Source organism: Triticum dicoccoides, chromosome 7A (assembly GCF_002162155.2).
Source record: "Triticum dicoccoides isolate Atlit2015 ecotype Zavitan chromosome 7A, WEW_v2.0, whole genome shotgun sequence".
Lineage (NCBI taxonomy): Eukaryota > Viridiplantae > Streptophyta > Magnoliopsida > Poales > Poaceae > Triticum > Triticum dicoccoides.
Genome location: NC_041392.1, coordinates 14920702 through 14931241, shown reverse-complemented (window position 1 = coordinate 14931241; position 10540 = coordinate 14920702). Strand labels below are relative to the sequence as shown.

General features: G+C 44.6%; 1 pseudogene; it reads left to right on the top strand.

Annotated features, from left to right (window-relative positions):
• The first annotated feature begins 12 nt into the window (after positions 1-12).
• Positions 13-1038, top strand: LOC119329361 (annotated as a pseudogene).
• The last annotated feature ends 9502 nt before the right edge of the window (positions 1039-10540 follow it).

Below are 10540 nucleotides of genomic sequence, written 5' to 3'. Positions count from 1 at the left end.
CCCCCTCCATCAACCTTTAGACAACCACAATCAGCAAACCAACTTGAGGCTAGCCACCATGAAGACAATGTTCATCCTCGCTCTCCTCGCCCTTGCAGCATCCACCGCCATTGCCCAATTGGAAACCATTTGTAGCCAGGGCTTCGGACAATGCCAACACCACCAACAATCGGGGAAACAACAGCTGCTGGATTAGATGAAGCCATGTGTGGCTTTCGTACAACATCAGTGTAGCCCAGTGAGAACACCATTCCCACAAACACAGGGAGAGCAGCATAGCAGTTGCCAAACCGTGCAACACCAATGCTGTCGGCAGCTAGTGCAGATCCCAGAGCAAACCCGGTGCAAGGCCATCCAGAGCATGGAGGAGGCTATCATTCAACAACAACCCCAACAACAATGGAAGGGGCCCCAACAGCAAGCACAACTTAAGAGCATGAGGATGTCGCTTCAGACCCTGCCGTCTATGTGCAACATCTACGTCCCGGTACAATGCCAGCAACAACAACAATTGGGGCGACAACAACAACAACAGCTGCAGGAGCAGTTAAAACCGTGTGCGACATTCCTACAACATCAATGTAGGCCAATGACAGTGCCATTCCCGCATACACCAATGCAGAAGCCTACAAGCTGCCAGAACGTGCAGTCCCAATGCTGCCGGCAGCTAGCACAGATCTCAGAGCAATTCCGCTGCCAAGGCATCCATAATGTGGCAGAGTCTATCAGGCAACAACAACAACACCAACCACAACAGGAAGCACAACTTGAGGGCCTGAGGATGTCACTTCACGCCCTAGCATCGATGTGCAAAATCTACATCCCTGTACAATGCCCAACCACCGCCACCACCCCCTATAGCATTACCATGACAGCTAGCTCTACCGGTGGTACCTGCTAGTTGATCAATGTAGCAGTTGCAAAATAAAAATGTCATGCATCATCATGTGTGACTAGTACTAATTGCAACATGGAAATAATAAACAGATGTTCCTGAATGAAGCATTTGTCTAAATAAAGCTAAATGTTTGCATGATATATTAAGTCTATGAATTTTCTGACTGAACTTAACCATCACCATACTCTGTATATCTCCCATTAAACCAATAGTTCATAGCCAGAAGAAAAATATAATACACTTTGTTTTAGAACGAAGGGTCAAGAAGGGCCCGGCTTTGAATCAACAAAGTCATCAACTGGCCTGAAATTACAACGGTCATCATCCAACAAGAAAAAACAAAAAGAAATGAAAGAATTCCTTATTAACACTGTTTTAAATATGGTTTTCCTATTTGACACTGGAAAAAAATTCCCTATCTAACACCAACTTTAAATTTTTGTTCCCAATATAACACTTCCGTCTATTTTTTGACCTAATGGTGTTAAATGACACATGAAATGACAAGTTTACCCCTAACACTAGAAGCACCTAAGTCAGATCAAGTTCATTGTCATTGGCTTCACCGGGCCCAAAATCCCTTGTACTCGAGAACACCGGGCGGCACATGAGGCGGGTGGTCGTCTCGCTCTGGAATACCAACCGATGTAGGCCTTCCTTGTCGGCACGCTGCACGAGAATATGCTGCGGTGGACTGCGTTGTGCAGGGTCGTCCACATGACAGATCTCAAGGAGACGACGAGCTGTGAACTCAGTCTGCACAAACTAATCAATGGTTCCGGCTTGAGAAACTGGTCAAGGCGGGGGCTATGGGATCATGGGAGCAGCCAAGGCGCAGCCGGATGGGAGCGTCTGGGAGTTGGGCAAGCCCGTGTGGTGGAGTGTTGTTTAGAATGCTGGATCGATCCCCTCAAATGCAGCGCGCGTACTGCAAAGATAGCTCACAAACACACAAATGGCTCGATTGATTTTCCTCTAACAGCAGAACGAGCATGCGCTCTTCTCTAGCCATGTATTTACGTACGTACTTGAACCTTGCTTGCCGTACTTGTTCGTAGTACCTTTTGGCTTATTTTGTTACACTAACCATGAACCCCACCCTTAAATAAGATACCGGAACTAAAGAGAAGGAGCGAATAGATGTTTGAGGGCATAATTGTCATTTCACGTGCCATTTAACTCAGTTTGCCTGAAAAATGGATGAAAGTGTTATATTGAGAACAAAATTTAAAGTTTGTGTTAAGTAAGGAAAAATATTTTCTCAGTGTCAAATCGGGAAAGACAGATACATAGTGTTGCCCAAGCAGCTTACAAACACCAAATGTAGCAAGTACTCTAGAGATAAGAAAACTAAGGACTAGCTTGATGTCCATGGAGTCCTCAAAATGCAAGGGGAGTAGAGCAAACAGAGTGAAACTTCAATTGGAGACATAACCCAACGGCGGAGCAACACAACCTCATCTACTTCGAGAAGTGAAAACCAAATCGTGCCAGTCCTCACTAATCCTGCCCCTCGCCCTGGACAAAGGCGCCGGACCGCCAGTAGATTCTCAACGTAAACTTACCCCTGCGCTAAGAACACCATACAAAGAGCCACAACGGTGCTCACAGATCCAATCACAAAGAAAAAAGTTGCTGAAGGTTGAGGTCCCTGAACAAACATTCTAGGCAGGAGCTGAGTCAATCATAAAAAGAACCAGACCATGCCCGCCTACATCAGGACCATGCTACTGCAACGTTATGCTGCTACCGATAAAGGGGAACCCTATTGCCTCTCTCTCCCCCCAAGAAGTTGGCACCGACCGACCCACGAGCAAGCACACACATACCATGCTTCAAACACCTAAGGAAATCATAAAAGCACTGATTTTGCGAGACGAAACATCAAACATCACCTCCTTCCTCGAAGACTCTACACACCCAAACCAACTCGCAGAGCTCCTGCACAACCCCAACTAGCATGATGTGCAGCTTCCGCTGTCACCCGGTCTTGGACAGACAAAAGTGGCACCTACAAGGTGACGCATGCCGTGCCACTGCCACCCGGTCTTGGATAGACAAACATTTTCACCCAACATATGAGTAGGAGGGAATGGGATCGTACCAAGATGACGATTCCGAGAAGGGGAACAACACCAGGTGATGTCGGTGTTGTCTGGAGGAAGAACTAGGCAAGGAATTCTCCCGGTCCGAGTCCGTGGCTCCAGGCAGCCACACCATCAACAGGTCCGGCAACCTGCAGGTGTCGGCAGCTAGATCTAGCGAGAAAGAGCAAGAAACAAGGAGGAGGGATGCAACCTTCAGATCCCGCACAATCCGGGATGCCGAGTCCCCCGTCACTCACCACCTGTACTATTGAGGAGACACGGCCCGCGGCATATATGGCGCCACCACGCCATTAGAGGCCGCCGGCTCAGCGTCCCCTTCCCTCCGCGTGGAGGCAGAGCAGCCAGATCCTTCCCGCAGCTATCCTCGGCGACCATGTGGACTTCGCCGGAGGCCTCCTCAGGCGGCAATGATGAAGGAAGGGAAAGGGACGGATGACCGGCGGCTAGAGTTTCATCTCCACCGTGTTGCCCGGAGTGGAGTGACGTGGGGGATACCTTCAAATATAAATTAAGCTCTAACGCTGTCAAGATGGTAAACATGAGGAACATACACATATGAACGAGCTTTATAAAAGACTAGAAAAAGGGCCCGTGCGTTGCAACGGGAGAAAATAAAACCAAACACCCCTAGCCTAATTAGGATGGACCAAGACCCCTGACAAGTCCATCTCCTTGATTTTTTTAGAATGAGTAAACAATTACTCATGGAGTAGGTGGATAATCAGACAACATTCTGTAGCGTAGCTCCAACGGGACATCACCTATAACGTGTGCATCTTCCTTTGTTCTAGCTAGACCAGCAGCCTCCTTGTGTGTTGGACGTGCGCAGTGACAAACTTCTTCAGAACTGATTTGATCTCATTAAGGATAGGAAACCATGTTCACTATTTTAACATGGCATCCGACCCATGTCGTTGCTTTTTTTTCCTCGCACTCTCACCAGCGGTAACCATGGTGCCCACTTGATCACAATGTATCCGAACATGGTCAATGGCAAGGTGATGAACTGAGCCACTGCATCACACGCATTCGAGGGTCAGCCCGGCTGAGAAATGATGGTCATGGGACGTCGCTTTAGGACACTAAGGGTTAGCCGGTTCAAGGAACTGGGTAGCGGGACATAAAGCTGGAAGCGCCACTACTTTAGTCTCTCAAGAAACCCATGTGATTGCTCGCTCCAATTCAGAAATCAAAAAGGCATGGCAAATCACACACGTTGTGTGCTGTTCTAGCACATCTGGTAACTAAAGACAACTACGAAAAATGAAACCTTATAATAAACAAAAGGTGATTGCTTTGTTTGTAACGTCATAAATTGATTTGCTCGTATGTGCAGCTGCAGACACAACACAATAATAGAAGTAATTTCTTCTAATCACTCTTGGCTCGGGAAATAATGATTTTGACATAGCTTCACACTATTTAAGCGACACGGAATCTGAACACAGGAACTGTGGAAGCTTTTTTTGTTTAGCAAATGCTCCTAATTTTCATTGCAATTGTGTTGAATGTCGATGCATGATGATCTTCTAGCCTATGGTTTTCTCTATGCCATCTGAGCTGAAAGAGGCATTATGTATGTGAAGTGTGGAGAAGAATAGGGTTCAGAGATGATGAAAAATGCAATTTTACTCTTCAATACTTACGACTGCAGAATATTCAGCACAACATAATTAGTTTCATTTGATTCGGTTCTCCTAAAGTACTACTAATTTAACCATCCATTTGCTAATTTTTAAGATTACTAACTTACAAGTTAAATGTTTCATCACAAATAAAATGTGTTCAGTTTGTATAAGTGCACGAATTACCCTTGTTTTAGTTTGGCACTTATGACTCGTTTGTAGCTTTTCGAGGCAATACTAACCTCTAAGCAAACTTTAGAATATATTAAATTTTTTCATCACTGTACATAAATTCTGCTATTTTGTCCTTGAGCTAATCCGTTATTATTTTAGTTACTGAATTCTTGAAGGTACATAACCATGTTTAAACAAAGAACATCATAACGTGATATATTACTGAGTTTGGCGAATGGCAGAATCATCCATGGCCCATCCATATTACAGATGCAAGTTACCAATGCATATATGATGGAGGTAAATACATTAGAAGTCCTACAACTTGCACACGACGGTCAGTTTGGTGCACAAACTTGCAAAATACATGTTTTTGATCATCAAACTTGTGCAGGCGTGCAAATACGGTCACATTTCCCATATGTGGGTGTATTTGCTGCCTACATGGCATGCCAATGTGGCCAGGGCCCATTGTCAGCAGCTAGTACACGTGATGTTTTTTTCTGCAGAAACAACCTTGATTTTTTTTACTTTGTACAAAAGCATTCCGACAATAGTTGCCCACTTGGTCCCACCTGTCAGTATTTGCTGTAAATATATTGGGATGGGAAAAATGGGACGGATCGAAAAAGCAAACTGTTGTAATGGCGTTAGCGGCTAACCACCGCAACTAATCATGCTTGCTGTTTCATTTGGACTACTAAGGCGTATCACCTCTTGGATAAACGTACATATTCTGAATATATTTTCTTTTCTCTAGATTTTCAAATTTAAAATTATTCAGATGCAAAGAAAAATTCCGCTGATTTGTTCAAAACAAAATTACGTACATTCCTTCAGCACGACATCTTCTTTTATCTAGATTTTTATTTAAAATTATCCGAATTGAAACAAAAATTTATTTGATTTTCCCAAAAAAATACGTAAATTCATTCGGATTTATATTTTCTTTTATCTAGATTTTCCGATTTAGTTTTTTCAAATTCAAACAAAATTTCTACTGATTTGTTCGAAAGAAATTTACGTACATTCATTATGAACTATATTTCTTTTGTATAGATTATTCAAATTCAAGAAAAAATTAGATGATTTGTCCGAAAAAAATACTTACGTTCATTCTGACCCATGGTAATCCAAGTGAGACTCCAAATGAGACTCCAAATGATGATCCAAGTGAGGCTTCAAATGGTGACCAACCTTCTGTTGTTGTGAGTTCTGCTAGGTATGTAAATCTTGCAAGGGTCAAATACTACTGTACATCTATCACTTGACATGATCTCATTACCGTTTATGTTTTGCACAGCTCTATGGTAGGTTTGAAGAAGACGCGCAAGGTACCGACAACCAAGAGAAGAAGAGAAGAAACAATGAGCACAAGGTGCACGAGGAGCAAAGTGATGGCAAGAAGCCCAAGGAACAGACAGAAGCCCCAGCGTTATCTATGAATAATTATGAAACATTATGAATAAGGGATGATGTTGTATTATGAAACATTTATCACTTGACATGTTGTATTTATGTTGGATGATGTTGGACCTATGTTAGAAGTATGTTTGACATGATGTTTAAATATCTATTGGATGATGTTTGAATGAGCACATGGTTTTCCTTTTTTTGATTTTTTTAAATTTTGTTTTGCTCATTTAAATTCTGGTCAAACCTAACTTTGACCAAGATTTAAACAAGTCTAAAACATCAAAATGAAAAACTAAACCTGGATACTTAGTCAATCCAAAATGAAGTTGTGGTGAGGTTTTTGAAATTTTCATGAAAAATGTGCTAAAAAGAGGGGTCCAAAGGTAGGGTAAACGGCCTCATTTCTAAGCAAGGTTTTTTTCGACCTTGTCTAAATCAGCCAAATAACTTTCCTACACATATATTCTATATGTACAGACTATGTGCGCTGATTTTTCCATTTTTTGATTTTTTTTAATTTGTTTTGCTCATTTGAATTCTGGTCAAACTTAACTTTGACCAAGATTTAAACAAGTGTAAAACATCAAAATGAAAAACTAAGCCTGGATCCTTCTTAGTCACTCCAAAATGAAGTTGTGGTGAGTTTTTTGAAATTTTCATGTTCATTTCCCCAAAACACTTCTCTTCACTTCGTACAAGAGAGTTTGAGATACTCGAGATATCATACAATACACATGAACTTATCATTTAAATGTATGTAAAGCTTGTTTATCAACTTAAATCGTTAGTATATGACATAAGAAGACTATGTGCACATGTTTTTTATTTTCCTAATTTTTATTTAATTTATTATGCTCATTTGAAATTGGGTCAAACATAGCTTTGACTGCTCCAAACCTCTCCCAAACCCCGCTAACCCTAACGCTGAACAAGGACTGTTCATCTAACCCTAGCGGCGATCAAGGGCCGTCGATCTAACCCTTCTAGAAGGAATCTGCGGGAAGGAGGGGGGCGATCCGCGAGATGCAATCTGATTGGCTGGGAGATTGTTTTTTTAACAAATAGCGGGCGCGCTAGATGGACCGTTGGGCCGTCTCGTTGTCTGGGCCTGAGACCGCAGTAAATAGCCCGTCTCAGCCTTTCCAGGCCTTGCATGGATGGAGGCGGCGACGTGGGTTTGCATGCACGGGAGGCGGTGACGTGCATGCATGCGAGCAAGGCGAGCGAGGCACGCTAGGCGAGCTAGGTGGTTCAGGGTAGCGATTCACATGCACTGCCCGGTCAAAGAGCTATGCAGTGATTCAGATGCACGCACGCGCCCCATGCATCGTTTTCGTGCAAAAATTTAAGTGTGCAAAACGTAACGGATACACACACGCGTCCGGATTCATACACGCACTGTTCTCATCCTTTCTCTTTTCCTCTCCCACCCACAGGCCTATAAATGGGGTGCCTCTCTTCCTCTCCCGCCCACAAGCCAGATCCGATCCTCTCCAACTTCAAACACCCAAGCGACCGAGCCCTCCCCAAGCGAGACCAAGTGAAGATGCAGTTCAACGGGCCGACCTTCAACCGTCCGCCTGTCGTGCCGGAGCTGCGCTACCCACCGGGCGTGCTCGTGGAGAGGGAGCTCCATGTGTGGGCTATTTCAAGGTGGAGGGGTTCCGTCGAACTCACCCGCGCCTTCCTCAGAGCCGGCTATGCCCACCTCCCACGGGGCTCGCCGAGGATGTTCACCCTCAACGAGGTTCGTGACCGTGGTGGCATCCTCCTACTGCTCATGGTCACCTTCACCAACCCGTTTGACGCGCGCGAGCTCCTCGGCCAAGTCTTTTGGTGCGGCTGTGAGGCCATCTTCTTCACCGTCTACAACATCTACACCAACTACGAGCGCATCTTCCCCACTCCAGGCCAGATGCACTCCCTTCCCTACGACGAGGAGGAGAAGGAGGTGTGAAGATGAAGACGGTGTTGAAGGGGCCCGCGCGGCCAAGGTGGAAGAAGGAGGTCAAGATGAAGATGTTCAAGCCCGGAGTCAAGCTCGTCATGTTTCGTTTTTTATTTTGTTGCTTTTCTATGTCGTGTCGTGTCGTGTCATGTTTCGTCATGTGTCTGTGAACTATCCGTGAACTTATCTAAGTTATTGTAATGGTACGGTGTGTTCCATCTTATCTAAGTTATTAGGGTTTATTATGTGTGTTAAAAAATGTCCGTACCCAAACATATCATTTCTTCCCTAAACAAGTCATGAAGTTCGAGAACTTGTGGTTTTCATTAATGAAAATCGGAGGGGGTGAGAAGCCCTCTATTTCATTCAAACAAAAAGTCATGAACTAACATGCAAATTTATTCCCTTTAAATCCTAAACCAAGTACCACTCTAACCATAAACCAAGTGCCACTCTGACCAAAATCATGTGGTAGTGCAACATACATTTTCCACCTTCCAACCCTCCAAAATTTAAGTGCAAAACAAAGGAAAACCACTCTCACGCGTGTGCAAACATTCACGGTCTCACTATTTTTTTTAAAAAAATCACAGTCTCACTATGTATACCTTCCTTCCCTACCCATGTCAAAGTCTTGCCATCTGTCCTAGCAGTTACCAGCGCAGCCCTAAACACCACAAACCCACGCGGTGCTAGGTTCGAGTCCTCAGCCGCACCAATTTTTTATGCATTTTCCACCCTTCATTTTTTAGACAAATTATGTTTTTCTCAATGTAATGCCCTTAAAAAATGTTCATTTATTTTGGCACCTAGCGTAAACCTCTACCAGAGCGGAGGCACATTTTCCATGATATTTTGATCTTTGATTTAAATCACGGTGTATTTGATTTGGATTAATTAACAGCTCCAAAAAATTTCTAACCTTAATTGTTTGGCTCCGGAATAATTCAATTAGCTTTCACAAAAAGTTTCAGCATTATGATTTACTGCCTAAATTAAATCAGAATAGGAAACAGAAAAATACGCAAGAGAACCCCCGAATGGGCCTAATTGGATGCAGTTGGCCCATTAGTCTAGCCTGCACTTGGCTCTACGCTCTGAATTTGGCCCAAGAGCAACCCTTTTTTTGGACAGAAAGGCAGATCAGAGAGCTGCATTTCATTGATCAAAAGTTTCTGAATTCCTAATTTCTTCTCTTTTTTCCAACATATTTAAATGTTGGTCACTTCTTCTCTTTTTGTTTCAACATTTAAACAACTTTAACCAACATTTAAACTAGGTGAATTTCTCAAACAATTTCAAGATTACAAATTCCTCCATAATTCATGCCTTTCCATACATTTTCAACATTACAACCAGTGCGATTACCATACCTACAAATGCCCAAAAGTATTAGTACTTGATTTTCAAGCTTCCTAACCTTCTTCTTCAACATCCTAAGCTCAACAGCTAGCTCCCTGTCAGTGCGTGCTTCGCCCTCCATCTCTTCTTCCGGAGCTCGTGGTGCGGCCACTGCCGTTCGTGGCAGCATGCGCAACCATTCTTCATGCTCTTCTTGCAGTTCATTCATCAGAGTCTTGGCCAGAGCATCGACCCAAAGAAAGAAGCATGTCACCTGCATGAACACCAAACAGATCAACCCATTGCTCAAAGATCCCAACCACGAAAATGGTGCAATTGCCCCGATTCTTGCCCCATTCTTGCTGCACACGTAGAACGGACAATTCTGGTTCCCCGGTGTCTGAGAAACCCTCCGATCAACGCCCGCCCGGCACCGCGGACAGACAAAGACAGGCATGTCCACACGCGCCCAGCTCTGCATCCGCGAGGTGGCGCGGGAGCTTGAGGAAGACATGGAGCTCGGAGCCGAAGGGGATCTCAATGCCGCCACGCCCTCAACTGCTAGCTTCCCACCGCCGCGCCCTCCACAGCTAGCTTCCCGCCGCCGTGCTCTCTCTCTCTCTCGCCATGGTCACCGCCGTGCTCTCTGTCGCCGTGGTCACCGCCGCTGTCGCCCGCTTATATAGCACACCCGCCAACGGCTCTCTGCTCAACGGCTCTCTGCTGGGTCCCACAAGCCACGCGTGCAACGGTCTGAATAAAATTGGCCGTCTCTGCCGCCTGGTCCCACCTGTAAGGGCCGAGTCAAAAGGTTGACCTGACAGAGACGGCAGAGTTCACGGAACGAGTCGGTGCGCACGGACTAGGGGCAAAACTGAGCACAATTCGCATCTGAGGGCAAAACTGAGTACATGGACACCACTGAGGGAAAGAGGATAATTAACCCTTGATGATTTTTCAGTTAGTTCATCCTTGAGCGTTTAGACCTTATAAGAGATGTGTTTATGTTGCCATTAGCGCTTACTCAAGC